Below are 16,925 nucleotides of genomic sequence, written 5' to 3' on the forward strand. Positions count from 1 at the left end.
TCATGGCCTTCGAACGGTGATACAAAAGGAAATTATTAATTTCTCACCGTTTTCTGCTCTTTCCATTTCTGCTGCATTCTGCATCACCCATAGAACGAGCAAATCGCCTTCGAAGATTGTTTATGTGTTGGAAATTGTCCCTTTTTGCACATAAACTATCACCCCTGCACTGCTGGCACCCTTGCACCATGTTGCAAGGGTGGTTGTGCTGGACCTAGGGTGCTTTATTGGCACCGGTACTAGGGTAAACACAGGGGTGCACCATATTTTGTTAACTGCAGAGCATCTCTGTATTTTAAAAAGTTCGAGCGCAGCATTACGTATTTTGTTGTAAATATCCCCTACCTGTTTTTGATTGTCATGTTGCACTTGGAGGAAGTTGTGAGTGTAAAAAAAACAGACAACTTCGCAACATTTGCCCTCTACCTCTGATGGGAAAAGGAGGCGCAAACAGTGCTTTATGGAAGACTGACTAGTGCTTAGTATGGGGCACTAGACATGTTTTAAGTCACAAGCAAAGTGGGCAGTTACCCAGAACACCCACCTTCCAAGGGTGCCCTATGGGATAGTAAACTTTCTCTCAGTTCCTCCTCTGTCTTATCTGTTTTATCGTTATATCTTTTTCCCTCTTTGACTAACTGTACCTCTCACTCTGTCTCTCTAGTGTCATCTGAAGAGTTTTTGTATGATATATATTTCATGCTAACCTGTAAAAGTTTAACATATAATTCAGTATTGTTTGGCATCGTGTTGCTTAAATTAGCAGGAACTAGGTAATGCAATAATATTTTTTCTGTACTGGGGCCCTCAAAATATGACTTGCCCCGAGGCCCCGAAACCCTTAAGATGTCTCTGTGGAGCCCCCACAATGTTTGTTAGTTTCTACTTGAGGTCCCACTGCTCACACATGCACCTGCTGCTCTAGCTCAGGATGCAGCTACAACAGGGGCGATGACTTTTTCCAACTCTCCTGTGCCTTGTGTCAGCCATGCTAAACTCAATGGAAATCCCAAAATGTCAAAGTATTTCTAGACCATTGAACTGATCACCTCCCTTCCAAGTCCACCTAATTTGTTTCAGTTCATTCAGCATCACATCTCGTCAGCATTCTTTGGAACTTCAGTAGGATCAACCCAACACCGCCTCTTCCTCTCTTCTCCTTCAAGACTTGACGTGTGATCCTCTATTCTAGCTCCCTGAAGCTAACCCAGTGGTTCTATTCTCCAGTCCACATGCCCTTACAGCAAAGCGAGGGCCAAATGCAGAATCCCAATGCCTGATGTTTACCTATATGGTCTTTCAGCTGGAATGTGTTCTTTGCTTATTATTATAATTTAACAAACAATCTAAATACATGTATTTGTTGAGATAGCATGCTTTCAGACAGAAGGTCACCGTAGAGCATGTCGGTCCATTGTGAAGTGCGAGGGTTTCATGGTGGCTCTACTGGTGTCCTACTCAAACCACAGCAGAGACTGAGCTGGACTGTAAGATTTGTGCACCCATGAAACACCAATTGACCATTTATTATTCTGTAAATGGAGGCACCACTTAAAAGGTGGCAGGAGCACTATACGTGGGAGGCTTGGGTTAGAGAAGCACATTTCTGCTGATACAAAACTCTAGATGTAGGTTTGCTGATATTTGGACTAGTCTAAGACCCTTGAAAATGCTTTTTGCTGAATAATGAGTCAATTAATACCTATCACCTGTGAGTCATGAGAATTGCTTTCATTTAAGTTAAAATAATTTCTGGCTTTGAAACTCATGTGAGCAACCTGCCAGTACACACCTTGAGGAAACATGGGGTGCTTTCAACTGAGCTGGTTTCCATGCTGTCGTAAAGGAAAAAGAGGGACATGCCAGAATAGTTCTCACCAGTAAGGGTTCACAACAAAAGGAAAGACAAAGAACCCCATTCATATACAGGCTGTGAACAAGGAACACATTCAATAGTCCCAGGTTTTTTATTGACCTAAGGTCATGAGAAATACATTTCTCCTTTTTTATGATCCATTCCTGATGCAGGCCAGAAAAATAATCATAGACGGGAACAAGCTCACACTAGGCAGACTTAATTAAAGACCAAAAATACAAAATAATACATATTTGTGTTCTTAAGGTAAGGCTCCCACTTCAAAAAGGATTCATGTAATACATCATTCAATGTGAAATATGAAGTTGACTTTACTAGACTACATTATATCTATAAAAGAAAAAACAGGAATATGTTATACTATTTTATGCTTGATGATGGACACAATCTGTTAATTTATTGAAAAACAAAGATGTCACTGTTGCCAAAACCCACTCAGTTATTACTTTTACCTGCTCCACCTATATTTAAAAAACAAGGGAAAAATTCGACTAAAAGTGTAGATAATGAAAGGAGGAATCACTACAAATAAACAAATTGTAGGAACAAAATGTGCCTGTTGAGATTGAAATATTCCCTGCATGGTATATGGGCACGTTTACCAACAATGAGTGCTCAATTGTGTGTATATCTGGTATTATGTCTATTTGTTTTGGCCCAGGCATCTCACTAATCTAACCATGTACCCAAACCCCTAGGGCCATTGCTGACTATGTGATGTCCAGGACTTGGCCTTTGACCTGGAGGGGCATCCCAATCGTGCCCTCATTGCTGAGAATAGATTACTGTCCTTGTGGAGTGGTGTGGCTCACTGGTTAGTGTGGAGTGGTGTGGCTCACTGGTTAGAAGTGGAGTGGTTAGTGGAGTGGAGTGCACTGGTTAGAGGCGGCAGACCCGAGAGCAGAGGCCGGCCGGGACCAGGGTTCAATTCCCAACGCGGCAGGGTCGTAGACCAGGGTCAGCGGACTCGATAATTCTCATCTCAGTGCCTACTCTAACCAGGGATCACACTCGGCAACTCTGGGCATTAGCTTGCCTCATCTCCACAATGGCCCCCCACATACGCCGGGGATGCCTGGTTTCACCTTGAGATACCCAGTAGGGACCATCTCACAGGGAAAGCCAGGACGGGTTCCCCAGCAGTCTACTGCGCAGAGATACTCCTTCAGGAGTCGATTCTAGCGCATTACAACCCACAATTAAGTAATTTGTAAAGGATATAGCACATGGAGTTTGTATTTCCGTTTCCGCCCGCTATGTATAATCTCGCGCAGTAAGCGCATTGCGAGTAGAGGTTCGCACGAGATCGCCAGGGAAATCTCGCGCAAACTTACTTTCGCGCTCGTGAACGGGCGCCGGCCATCTTGTTTTTCATTCATTTCCTGTGTCTGGGCATGGTGTTTAATCCTCTTGGTATCTTTGCCATCCTTTGCTTGTTTTCAGTTTTTTTTTTACGATTTTGCTTCTTATCTATCCCTCTCTTTTCTTAGCTGTATATTTTTGTCTTTTCTGCTATTTTTCTTTACTTTTAAACTACTTTTTTAAACTCTTTTCTTTTCTTCTTCCCTATCCTATTCTTTCTTAATTTTCTACTTCTTCCTACCTTACCTGCCCAGACCATGGTCAAGCCAGGCGCCGTGAAGCTGCCCAGGCACTTGAGGGCCGCAGCGGCGGCGGGGAGTAGTCCTGGACCCAGTGCCAGGACAGCATGCGGGAGATTGAGGGGGGAGCAGGTGACGCGACAGGAGATATTCAGCCCAGAGGAAGTGGGCGCGCTGGTCTACTTCGTCCAGCGCCGCCTGCCCAGGACCATCGCGGGAGGCGGCAGGATCGCGGCCAGCGGCTACAACATGCGGGAGCGCCGGAAGCGGTGGGAAAAGGTGTGCTGGGCCATATCCCACCTCTACGGGGTCCAGCGCACCTACAGCCAGGTCACCCATCGCTGGACGGACCTCCTGGACCGGGAGCGCGACCTGCTGGACCAGCTCGGCTTGGAGATCCCCGGGCTTGGTGAGTAGTAGTAGCCATTTCATCACTCACTACTATGATGTTTTCTCCTGCTCTGTGTTGTTGTATTGCAAATATTTGTTTTTTACATGGAGCAAGCCAATAATGCCGCTGATGACGATTACATTGTAGTTAAATTATATTTCAAAATCTTCTGTGCATTTCAGGTGCACTGCTCTCCTTCTCAGTGGCGTTGCTACTATAGTTATTTGTTTTCTATTTTGTGGTCTCATTGGCCTGAGTAACTATTATGTATGAGTGTACTTTACAGAACTGCGTAATGCTAGACACTAGGGGGCAGATTACATTTACAAGCCCCTTGCGCCACGTTTACGTTGCCTTGCGTGACGCAACAGCGGCGTAAACGTGCCGCATCCCTGCGAGTCATTTACAGCATGACGCATCTAGGGAGATGCGTCACGTTATAAAGCCATGGGCCTGCACCACAATGGGTGCGTTCCTAGTACGCAGGGTGGGCGGTCCGGCGGCTGTGTGCCTCGCAAAATTGCCTGCGTGAAATCTACAAGATTTAACGCAGGCACTTCTGCGACGCTGCTACGTCAATTCAATTCCTTATGCCTGCTTGAAGCAGGCGAAAGGACTGACACAGCATGTTAAGTATTGGGTGGCCCTGAGCATTACTGGAGTTGCATTGCGTTGGCGACGTGACTCCAGCGATGCGCCGCTCTTGCGCCAGGGCGCGCCGCATTGTAAATGAGGCGCATCTGCCGTGTCGCAATGGTAGTTTTGCGTGACGCATTTGATCTGGCGCATCTCTGGAGATGCGCCAGAACGCGTAAGTAAGTATGCCCCTAAGGGGCAGAATTGCAATTACCGTCGCATCCCTGCAAAGTAGCAGGGATGCGCCATTAATTGTGCGGCCCGCTACCACCACCAAACATGGTGCGCCGTATTTGCAATGCGGCGCACCATGGGCCCAAAACGTCACCGAAGCTTTACTGCTGGAGTTGCGTCGCAACGATGGCGCAGCTTCAGCAATGCTCTGGGGTACCCTATCTCACCAATGCTGGGTCAAGCCGTATGTCTGCTTCAAGCAGGTGCAGGGTTTGTGTGACGCATCATTGTCCTAAAGGTGACTGATTGAAATTTTGTAGATTTCCCTCAGCCACTTTTAGGATGTGTTCCAGCGCAGAAATGCCCTCCCTTGCGCCGGAACGCCCCCTGATGGCGCAGGGCTTTATAACGGGATGCATCTCCCAAATGCGTCACGTTGTTATAATATTATACGCCGCACCATGGCGCCCTTTTTTGTTTAGCTGCTGCGTCACAAAAGTCACGCAAGAACGGAGCAAAAGAGCCACAAGGGGCTTAAATCTGCCCCTTCCTTTGTACCCCTGACAATAAGAAAAATAGTGGCGGTGGATTGATAGTTTGACTATTTAAATGACTGGTAATGTAGCAGGCAACTGTTAGTGTTGTCACTGATCTGACTGAAATCACAATGGAGTTTGTCTGTCACTTTGCGTCTTGCCTGCGGACTGCTGCCTGCCAGTCCTAGGTGAACCTTTCAGTACTTTGTTTAGTGAGTTACGTGACTTTCGAAGTCACAGGTCCGCAAATAAATGAAAACTAACCCTAATCAATATAATTTCGCGGAAATATTTTGTTATTGTTCTTTGAAATGTTTGATTTGGTTGACATTGACAAGCAACAATCATCCATGTTTTCTGTTCTTTCTTTCATGTTGTACGTCAGCTCCCCCAAGGGGCGAGGGGAGGACACAGGAGCAGCAGGCGGCGGATGCTGTTCAACAGGGCCAGGATCGGGCAGGCGAGGGCTCCTTTGCTGGCCCCAGTAAGTTTTCATTTTAGACTAGTACCTATTTTTCCTAGCGTTCCTCATTTGACTTTTTTCAAAATTGTCTTTGATCTTCTTGTAGACTGTATCTAAATTCTTATCCTGCCTCTACTATGACTCCCTGTGGTATTACTAGATTATTCTTATTAGTCTGTTTGTGTAGCTAACTAAGATTGCACGGTTGGCGAAACTCCCATTCTAGTCAGCAATAGCTCTATCAACTTAGTGCAGTCCTCTGGGATTGTCCATAATGTCTTTTGAAGTGTTCTATCTGGACTCATGCTTGCAAAAATTGCAAAACGTTTCGCTCAGTCATTCTAGTCTGGACCAAAAAACACAGATTCTATTTAAGTTTAAAAGCTTTATTAAAAGTAAACACATTTATTAAAATGAAGTCATAATAAAACTAAACGTTTAACTGATAATGGAAAAGTGGTTAGTGCTGACGATTAATTGAAGACATTTCTTGTGGTCGAGCCGAGCTCTCACCTGGTTTCAACTTGATCTTGTTGTTAGAAGTCCATCTTCTGTCTGTGTGGAGAAAAATGGTGCGTGTTAAAAAACCAGCCTTCATCAGTTGTGCCAAAAAGTGCAGCAAGACAACCTTCCCTGGAAAAAGGGACATTTTTTTAACTTTAAAGTAGACAGTCACAAATTACATTGTTTTCACATGTCTTCATTCTTAGACCAAAGACTAGTGAGTGCTTTATTCTAACATTCTTAAATGTACTTTGTAGGTGGAACATCTGGTGGCGGGGCCAGCGTAGAGGTGGTGGTGCTCGACACGGAGGCGGAGGGCAATTCTTCAGGGAAGGAGGCGGCGGCTGTGAGAGTTGAGATGGTGGTGGTGGCGGCCAGAGGTAAGCTCTTATATATTCCTTACTTATTGAGATTGAAGACTAGCTGGGAAGGCAAGAATATGAGATGCATGGCTGGGTGAATGATGAAGCAATGATGGGTGGAAGGACAACAGCCTGGGTGGGTGACACAGAAACTGTATGTGTCCATATACCTGGATCATGCTACTATCTGACTCTTAGATAGCATATGTGTATCTAGAGCAGGGGTACTCATAGTACGGCCCGCGGGCCGGTGGTGGCCCGGCAAGCCTTCCTTGGCGGTGCGCAGACCTTGCAGACAATCACTGCTCCCCCGGCCCCCACAGAGCAGAGGCTTTGTTGTATTTCACCTGTTAGCGCCCCTGCATCTCCACTCTGACAATCCAATCACTGCTCCCCCGGCCCCCACAGAGCAGAGTGGAGATGCAAGGCCACAAAGAGGTGAAATAGAACAAAGTCTCTGCTCTGTGGGGCCGGGCAAGCAGTGATTGTCAGGGTGGAGATGCAGGGACGCTACAACAAACAAAGCCTCAATAATATGTTAATGGTCTTTTAAAGACCTGTTAAGTACTTTGGTGTTGTTGTCTGTGTGTGCGCGTTGAGGAAGCGGTCTCAACCCGGGCTGAAGGCTGACACAGATAGACACACACACAGTGAGATGACAGAGGGGGAGGGAGAGGGAGGGCAGGAGGGAGAGAGAGATGGAGAGGGAGGGCAGGAGGGAGAGCAGGAGGGAGAGAGATGTATGTAAATGCTGGGTCTGGTGGCTCAGTGGATGAAGGCATCTGCTGCAGGGACCTGTGTGCAACCTCATGGTCACAAGTTTTCGTTTTGCTTTAGCCCCGCCCCCTCTGACTCCACTCCCACCAGTGCAGCCCTCGGCCACAAACTACACTGTAAATTTAGCCCCTGAGAGAAAGTTTGTGAGTACCCATGATCTAGAGAGAGTAGACGGTCAGTGGATGAACTAAGTGTAGCTTTGAAGAGCATGTAACACTGCACCCGCACGTCCGTTCCAGTGTAGGAAAGGCAAGGAAAAGAAGTTTTAATTTTGTCCAAATACTACCATCAATAGTAGCAGTAGTTTGTATTGCAAGCACAGCATAGATCCGGTTATTACGGTGGCCACTCCCTACCTCTCTTAATAAGTTTAGTAGTACTCAGTCATTCATGTGTGGATGTATCACTGGTCACTCAATAAAAAGCAAAGCACCTAAAGTCATCCCATATATAAGCAAAAACATCACATGTGAAGTGATAGATAATCAGATTATTTATCTTCTTCAATTTTCCATTTCTAGTACTCATTTCCACTGTAGGGTGAAAGTTAAATTAATTAAGCAGTAGCCCTTGAGTTGTAACAGAGTATTCTCAGTGCCACCCGTAATAGAAAAGTAAGAGCTTCACCACCTGCATGTACTGGACGGGTACAGTAACGCAACGCAAGTCTAGGTCACTCCTCATGGCGTGCGTCTCTTTTTCTCGGGTGCAAGTTTACTGCGCTGGCATTATGCCGGCTTGCAGAAGATAACGTACCAATTTTCCTAAACAAGAGACAAGAAGAAGAAGAAGACTGGTGTACTTTCATAGTCGACTCCAATGGAAGTCCATAGTGCTCGTAGAATTTGTTCCTTAAACTCCCACTAATGTTAGAGCAAGGATGAAGAAGTGTGAGGTTAGATAGATACTGGCCTCAATAGTTATGTAATGCGCTTGCAAGTTGCTAGTTGTAGTGCAACACAAATTTCTGCTGAATGATTGAGTTAATCTTAAAGAGCATTGGTTACAGACTATGTCTTTCTTTCTTCATATAGGTTCTCCTTCCAAACGAACAAGGAGGAAGGAGCTGGCTAGAGCGGCCCGGCAACGGAGGATCGATGCCACTGTGGCCGAATATCGGCGGCTGGTGGCCCTGGAGGACGAAGAAAGTGTGCAGTCGACCACAACAACTACGTCGTCTGCATCGGCCTCCGTGCCCCCACGGGCTGCCAGTGCCACCCAGCACAGTGGTCCACCCAGACTGAGCCGGGCTGCCAAAGCCAAACGCCACCGCCGAGTAGCAAGGACAACAGCTTCCTCTCACAGCCGTTGCACCTGCAAGGCATTGAAGGCACGCCTGCGCCGCAGTACCCTGATGGTGTCCCGCCTCCAGCAGGAGCTCCACCACTTTTCAAACGAGTTGGAGGGGCTCCGCGTAGAGCACGCCTTGCTCTGCCAGGAGCATGATGCCCTGGCCCAATGAGTAGACAGCATCCACCCATAGTGTCCCTTGCCCCTTTTTTAGAGACTTTTGGGGGGTGGGAATTGGGAGTTGGGTTTTTGGGGACTTTTGAAGGACAATCGTTGGGGTTAGGGAGGGTCTTGCGGGAGATTATTTTGTTAGGGATATAAATATACTTTTTCAAACTTTATCTGAGCATACCCGTTTCTTACTGCTTGCCTGGTGGGTGGGGGTTTAACAGTGACTTTGTTTTCCTGAAAGTTTAGTTCCATTTTCTTCCTTTAAGTGTAAATGCCCAAATGTTTCCAACACTAAGTGCCTCTCACAGAGTAAGTGAAGTGAATCCAAGAGTCCTAGGACTTTAGAAGTACTACCGTCAGTCTCTCGTCTCTCCTACTAATACTCCATTATACCCCCAAACCACCAAACGCTTATCTTACCTGTAATTTGTGTTTGAAAGTAGGGCTAGACCCAGGGCTGGCTCCACGGGAAACAGCGAATAAGGTTGGCAATCTTGGTGGGATAAAATGTCCTCATACCGGTGGTACTAGTGGTGTGACACAGTGGCAGTTGCATGCCTATGAAAAAAAAGAAAATTAAATCTGGTTTGTCCTCCTGAGCAATTCAACGGTACAACTGAGAATATAGCAGGTGACAGAAGTACACTAGAACAGTGCCACATTGTAGCCTAACAAATGGTAAAGTATAACTACTAATTCGGTTGAAGTTCTTTGACATTAGCCATGGGTCTTTGTCAAGCAGAGTAAGAATATATCCTCGGAATTCTTCACCAGCCTGTTGCTATCACCTTATCCTCCCCAGCAAGTGTGTGGATTTATTGCTGTAATTTAGTCACACATCAATCAAAACCACACAGCCCGGGGGAAGAGGGTTAGGGTTTGAAAAATGGATGGGTACGGGGGTTTTTGGGAAAGGTTTTGGGAGACAAGAAAAAATAGCACAGCATGGACAAACAATTGTGAACATAAACAAATCTTTGGGTACAAACCTATCCATCAATCTTTGAAAGTGCATGCACTACTGCATGCATGTCAGTGAAAAGTAAGTAGTACTTTCGACAACTGTGGAAGAAAGAATGCGACAGTACAGGGCCTGTGTGGAATTATTCATAACGATATTCAACATAAGGTCTCTGTAGCCAGATACCAGAGAGCCTTGCTGGTCACTATAAATCCATTCACAACAACACTCAATGGGGTTGGTCTGGAAGGTATAGTAGATAGAAAAGGAGAAATTGCTTTTTTTCTAGGTGTCCCCTCACTCACCAGGGTTGCCCCTTGGTGACATGCTTCATCATTGGGGCCATCCCAGTCCTCTACGGGCTGGGGCGTGCTGCGACTTGCGAATTACGTAGGAGCACTTACAAATGACTATGTGTGGTGCAGATGTGATAGTGGAGTGGACTAAGTGATGTGTTAAGGGATCAATTTAGAAGCAGAGAGAGATCCAAGAAATGCAGTCACAGTCAGAGAAAAAGGCAAGGGATACTGTATCTATGTTGTTGTAGTTGTCCTGTTGGAGGTTGTAAAGTTAGTTGCCTGCAGAAAAAAAATCCTCTTATTAGCGGCACTCCTCCATTGCAGCCGACGCTTCATCCATCGATGTTGGTCACCAGAAGACACCCTGTCCACTGCCTGCCTGATGCTGAATTGTGGCTCGCTACTGTGAAGCCTGACTCCATCCTTTTTTCCCCATTGCAGAGACTGAAACCCGGCCTGTAATTATTCAACGAAAAACAGGAAGTGATATAATATTACAACACCACTGATAAATAAATATAAGGTATGTAGGCTGTGGAGTGCAAAAAGTCACAATTTGATTTTCCTAGTAGACAGTACAATATTTTTGAAAGTGCGTACTCTGTCTGAGTCACCTTTTGAAGGATAAATAAGTAGGGGCAAATTAATGTAGCGGATCTTTCCCCTCAAGCTAGGTGTACTGTAAACTGTGTTTTAGAACAAAATTAAATCTTCCTAGCAGTGCTCCCACCCAGACCCTTACTAAAGCCAGTCGCAAAAATGTAAAAGACCCCCAATCAAATCTCAAAAAACGAGGCCTAGCAGAAAACTGGTGACAAAACTTACTTTGAAAGTAAAAGTAGGCCGAAGTACCCCCTTCCTAATTACCCCTTACCCACCGTGGATTGCATTCAAACCACTTGCAAGCAACCAAGCAAAAGTATCCATAGCCAGCATCGCTCCAAGACTCGAAATCCCCCCCACTCAAACACATGCAATAGAAATACTGCTAACCCTAACGAACCCTAAGTTAAGAATAGTGGCAATGGCTTTCTTTAACTATGCCAAATCCCCCCTTTCCCACCATGGATTTTCTTCAAATGACTTGCAACCAAAATTACACATTCTCACGAGTGCTCTAAGACCCCAGAACTCAGTTGCAAAAATCTAGAACACCCGGAAACACATGCAATCCTGCTGCTAGGGCTAACCCTAACAAACCCTAAGTTACAAAAAGTGCCAAAAGGCTTTTCCGCAAGGATTTTGTCCCAACCACTTCTACCCGGTATTAGACCTTCCCAGGAATGCCCTAAGACCCGCCAACCCACCCGCCAAGAAGCATAACACCCCCAAACAGGCCAAAAGCAAAATCTCATACTTGCAATATTTCTCGGCCTTCGTTCCAAACGCGCTGCAAAGCTAGGCCATAAGTCGGGGTTGCCACGACGGATTTCCTGAAAAGCAAATGCAATCAAGATTAGAGTGTCCCAGCAGTGCTCCCAGACCACGAAACTCACCCACAAACAGACGGAACCCCCCCAAACAGGCCCCCGAAAACGCTACATTGAGCAAAATGTCAGAAATAGCCAAAAAAAATCGGCCTGGATTTTGTCCCAACCACTTCTACCCGGTATTAGACCTTCCCAGGAATGCCCCAAGACCCGCCAACCCACCCGCCAAGAAGCATAACACCCCCAAACAGGCCAAAAGCAAAATCTCATACTTGCAATATTTCTCGGCCTTCGTTCCAAACGCGCTGCGTAGCTAGGCCATATGTCGGGGTTGCCACGACGGATTTCCTGAAAAGCAAATGCAATCAAGATTAGAGTGTCCCAGCAGTGCTCCCAGACCACGAAACTCACCCACAAACAGACCGAACCCCCCAAACAGGCCCCCGAAAACGCTACATTGAGCAAAATGTCAGAAATAGCCAAAAAAAAATCGGCCTGGATTTTGTCCCAACCACTTCTACCCGGTATTAGACCTTCCCAGGAATGCCCCAAGACCCGCCAACCCACCCGCCAAGAAGCATAACACCCCCAAACAGGCCAAAAGCAAAATCTCATACTTGCAATATTTCTCGGCCTTCGTTCCAAACGCGCTGCGTAGCTAGGCCATATGTCGGGGTTGCCACGACGGATTTCCTGAAAAGCAAATGCAATCAAGATTAGAGTGTCCCAGCAGTGCTCCCAGACCACGAAACTCACCCACAAACACCAGGAAGCCCCCCAAACAGGCCCCCGAAAACGCTACATTGAGCAAAATGTCAGAAATAGCCCAAAAAAAATCGGCCTGGATTTTGTCCCAACCACTTCTACCCGGTATTAGACCTTCCCAGGAATGCCCCAAGACCCGCCAACCCACCCGCCAAGAAGCATAACACCCCCAAACAGGCCAAAAGCAAAATCTCATACTTGCAATATTTCTCGGCCTTCGTTCCAAACGCGCTGCGTAGCTAGGCCATAAGTCGGGGTTGCCACGACGGATTTCCTGAAAAGCAAATGCAATCAAGATTAGAGTGTCCCAGCTGTGCTCCCAGACCACGAAACTCACCCACAAACAGACGGAACCCCCCCTAAGAGCACCTCAAAGGCAAGCAAGTCATCAAAAACACAAAAAAAATTCCGCCTGGGATTTGGTCCAAAACACTTTTATCCGGTATTAGAGCTTCCCAACAATGGTCCCAGAGCCGTCAACTCACCTGCAAAGAGGTACAACAACACCCCCACAAGTGCTGAGTCTTTCTTCATTGGGCGTAAACCAGCCCTCTGGTTTGATGGAAATAGGAGTCTGGAGGAGGAGGATAGAGGAGCATGTTCTTCTGAACTTGTGAACCTGAGGAATGCAGACTGCGGCAACTTCAAATCAATTAGCAAACCAGTGAAGACAGTTCTGCTGATGGGCTTGATTTTGTGATTATCTGATTAAAGTTTGAAATATATCAACTGTGCACAACAAAGAAAGACAGACACACAGGAATAAAAGTGAATAAGGACGAAAAAGAAAGTTATTGATTCGTTGTCTCATTTTCAGGGCTCGGTATCACGGTCCAGGAATAAGAATAAGGCTTCGTCATCATACTCTGCGAATTCAGGCAGGGTGAGCTCAGTGTCACCTGACAGAGTAGAAATTCCCTCATCTATGTTGCTGGCCACCTCCTCTTCATCCGGCACGCTTTCTCGTACTCTGAAATCTGGTGGTATGAGGTGCTGATTCATCTTGATCATTGTTAACCTCTCCACATTTTTGGGCGAGAGGCGGCTCCGTTTGGGAGTTACAATGCCACCAGCAGCACTGAAAACCCGTTCAGAAGACACGCTTGCGAGTGGGCAAGACAAGTAGTTTAAAGCCAGGTTGGTGAGCTGTGGCCACAATTCTTTTTTCCCATGCCAATACGCCAATGGGTCAGAATTAACATAGACCTCTGTTGAGTCATTCAGATAGTCCTTCACCATCGACTCAAGGTCCTCATCCAAGGTTCTCTTGCTGTGCCTCTGACCTTTTGAAACCAAACCCACGCAGAGCTAGCCAATCCTCTTCAGCCTCCAATGTTTCTGTTGTGTCTCGTGCAGATGATCCGGTTGCCGGTGTCTTTAACGGCTGAGAGGTCACTTGTGCCACAGCCACAGGTGCAGAAGTGGATTGTTTTGACTAGGGATGGCCTGCTGATGTACTGCCATTTCCTTCAATTTCCAGCCGTTCTCTTTCAAACCTCTTGGCTGACAAGGCTAGCCAACGTTTGTACTTAGGAACATGTTCACCATCAAAAGGAAAGAATGCTTGGCCTGCCAGCGCCTTTTTGTAGCGTGGATCCAGAATAGTAGCACAAATGTAATGCTCTTCTGAGTGGATCTTTTTAAGACGTTCATCACCTTGTAGGAGCTCTAATAATTTCTCAGCCAGAAGCAAAGAGTCTTGGTTTTTTACATCTTCTTCAAACACAGAACACACCTCCTTCAGTTGGTCCTCCAGCATGTACAACAATGGGATAGCTTTTCCCAAATTAGAGTCCTCCTTGCTGACTGCACGCGTGAAGAACTCAAAAGGACGAAGCATGCGAGTCAGGCTTTGAACTATGTTCCATTGCGCCGCACCCATCCTCAGCTCCTCTGTACCCTCTGTAAGGAAATATTGATCGAGTTCCTTATACTGCTCATACAGACGCTCAAGCATGTAGAAGGTTGAGTTCCAACGTGTTACCACCTCCTGGATGAGTGCTTTCACTGGCATTTGACGTTAATATAGCAGGCTTCTCAGCTGCTTCCGGGCCTTAAAAGAATGGCTGAAATGCTTGCACATTTTTCGGCAGGTGTCCAATACACTGTACGCTGCACTGCCTTTATTACCCAAGAATCTTTGGACAACCAGGTTTATACAGTGCGCCAAACACGGCACTCTGAAATAGTCACCTTCCCTAATGGCCTTAACTATATTGGAGCCATTGTCCGTGGAAACATAACCAACCTTGCGTTTTAGTGGGGAAAGCCAGTTAAGGACCTTTGTGTTAAAGACATCCAAAATGTTATCTGCTGTGTGACGTTTCTCCAAACCAAACATGGCTAGTGTTGCATGTTTGCGAGCAGCTTTAAAAACAATGTCTGCGTCAACACCTGCGTTTAGCTTTGCTTTAGCCCCTGAAAAAGAGACCCAGTGTGCAGTGATGCACATGTAATCAGCGCCTGCGCCACTGGTCCACATGTCTGTCATCAGATGTATAGTGTGAACAGCACTCTTCTGCAAAGCTGCCCCAATCACCTTCAGAACATCTTCATGTGGTGCTGGAACCGCAACTCGGGCAAAATAGAACCGGCTAGGAACCTTCCATTTAGGGCAGAGTGCTGCCACTAATTCTAGAAAACCAACCCCTTCTACAAAAGAAAAAGGGAGAAGGTCCAGAGCTAGCATTTTAGCCAGCTTAGTGTTATACAGACGCGTCAGTGGGTGGTTGCGTTCATATTGCGCTTCTGTAAACAACATCTTTTTAATGTTGCCCTGGACCAAGGATTTACGGGATGATGATGATATCTTTGACCCAGTTACGCTCGCTGATGAACTTTTCCGCATTGATGTCTCACTCTCTCCCACACTCTTAGTGTGCCTCACTTGGGGTGTGCTGCTGACAGGGGTACTGGGTGTAAGTGAAGTGTTTGAATCGTCTTCTTCCTCCTCGTCATCATCAGATGAAAAATCAACGTTTTCATTACGTGCAATTCCGGCTTCCTTAAACGCCTCTAGGTGCGGAAACCATTGGACAGGGTGCGCTCTCTTAAGATGACCTCTCTGGCCTCCAGTACCATAGTTAGAACCAAGCTTACCACGACTAACTCGAAGCTTACAAATGCTACAAATGGCTACGTTTTCCATTTTTGGGCAAACACTAAAGAAGTCCCAAACTGAAGACTTGAAATGTCTTTGGGGGCCGGAGGAGGCGGCGATACTGGTGGTGGTGGTCCTGCTGCTAATGCCAGATAAAGTGGAGGATGTGGATTGCCGAACTTCAGTACGTTTTGCACTTTCACCACCACGAATTGAGGTCGAGGTGGGTACCTTCTTGCGAGGAAGAAATATGGAAGTGGTAGGTTTTGGTGTACTACTTAACTCCAAATCTAATGATTCCATTTCCATTGCCTCCTCGTCGACATCATCATCACGCTCAGCAGCTTCTCGGGATAGGGTCAAAATGTCTCTTTGCTGCATGCCCGGTGGGGCTGCAGTGACCTTTGTGATGACTGGCTCGTCGTCATCGTGAGAGGCTTCATCACCAGCAGTATCTGTCACTTCTTGTTGAGCCTCATCACAATCCATAGCTATGAGTTTTTCGACAACCTTCCTTTTATGCTTAGGTACCTTTGTCAGATCATGGTGTGCCTCACTGTCAGACTGCAGTTGTGGTTCCCAAGACGGATCACTTGCATCAGAAGGAGGTGGGCTTGAAGAAGATGTAGACACCCCCCTTGATCTTTTCCTTGCTAGGGATGTGGAAGACAATGAATGATCATCAGGAGGAGTGGCTTCCAATACCTCGGCTTCATTGTCTATTTCCTGATGTGCCCCTACTTCGGGAGGAACAACTATTGTGGGCACTTGTGAACCTCCATGCACCTTTGCTTGCGCATCTCCTTTTGCTGCCTCTCCTTCCACATGTACTTGGGCGTGTACTTGCACATGGTGTTGTTGTTGCGGCTGTGGTTGTTCAACACTTGTCAGATGAGCCTGTGTTGATTCAGGGACATTGCTGCTACTTTCTTGCGATGAGCCAACATCACTGGTCGATGGTGATTGGAGAAGTACACTGACTGCCTCTGAAGCACTCAAGGGCTTTGACTTAAGTTGGCGTGGTGGTGGAGGCACTGAACCCAATGGAGCATGGGTGCTGCTCCCAGCTTGGTCCCCAGCAGATCCTGCTGCTGCAGGCGTACTTTTTTTGCTCCCAAAAAACGTGGCGGGTGGCACACCAGCCTCCTTGGTAACTTGCTTCTTCTGCTCCTTACTAGCAACTTTCTTGCTAGAGGAGATACGGAGAACTTTTTTTGGGGCCATCTTCTTCAGAGCAGGTCAGACAGCAGGCCGCAGTTGCACGAATTGTAGAGTTGTCTGAGGCCAGACGTGACGTCGCGTGACGTTATGCTGCACACACACACCGCTGCAGGACTTCTTCCTGGCACTGGTGGTTCTCTTGAGTCTTGTGCACCTAAAAACAATGGAAGACAGAGGAACATCAGTTCAGTTATACAGCACAAAAAAAATCGAAAAACACTGCAAAATCAGCACAATCCCATTCCATCCATGCCCTCCATGATGTTTAATTTCAAGACAGCCCACAGAAAGACTAGGCCCATGCTAGACTCAAATACCCTGCCCTGGTGAAAAGGCCACAAGTACAGCCCCAAAAAACGAAAATCACT

This window comes from Lissotriton vulgaris, chromosome 7 (genome assembly GCF_964263255.1).
Source record: "Lissotriton vulgaris chromosome 7, aLisVul1.2, whole genome shotgun sequence".
In the NCBI taxonomy this organism is placed as follows: Eukaryota; Metazoa; Chordata; class Amphibia; order Caudata; family Salamandridae; genus Lissotriton; species Lissotriton vulgaris.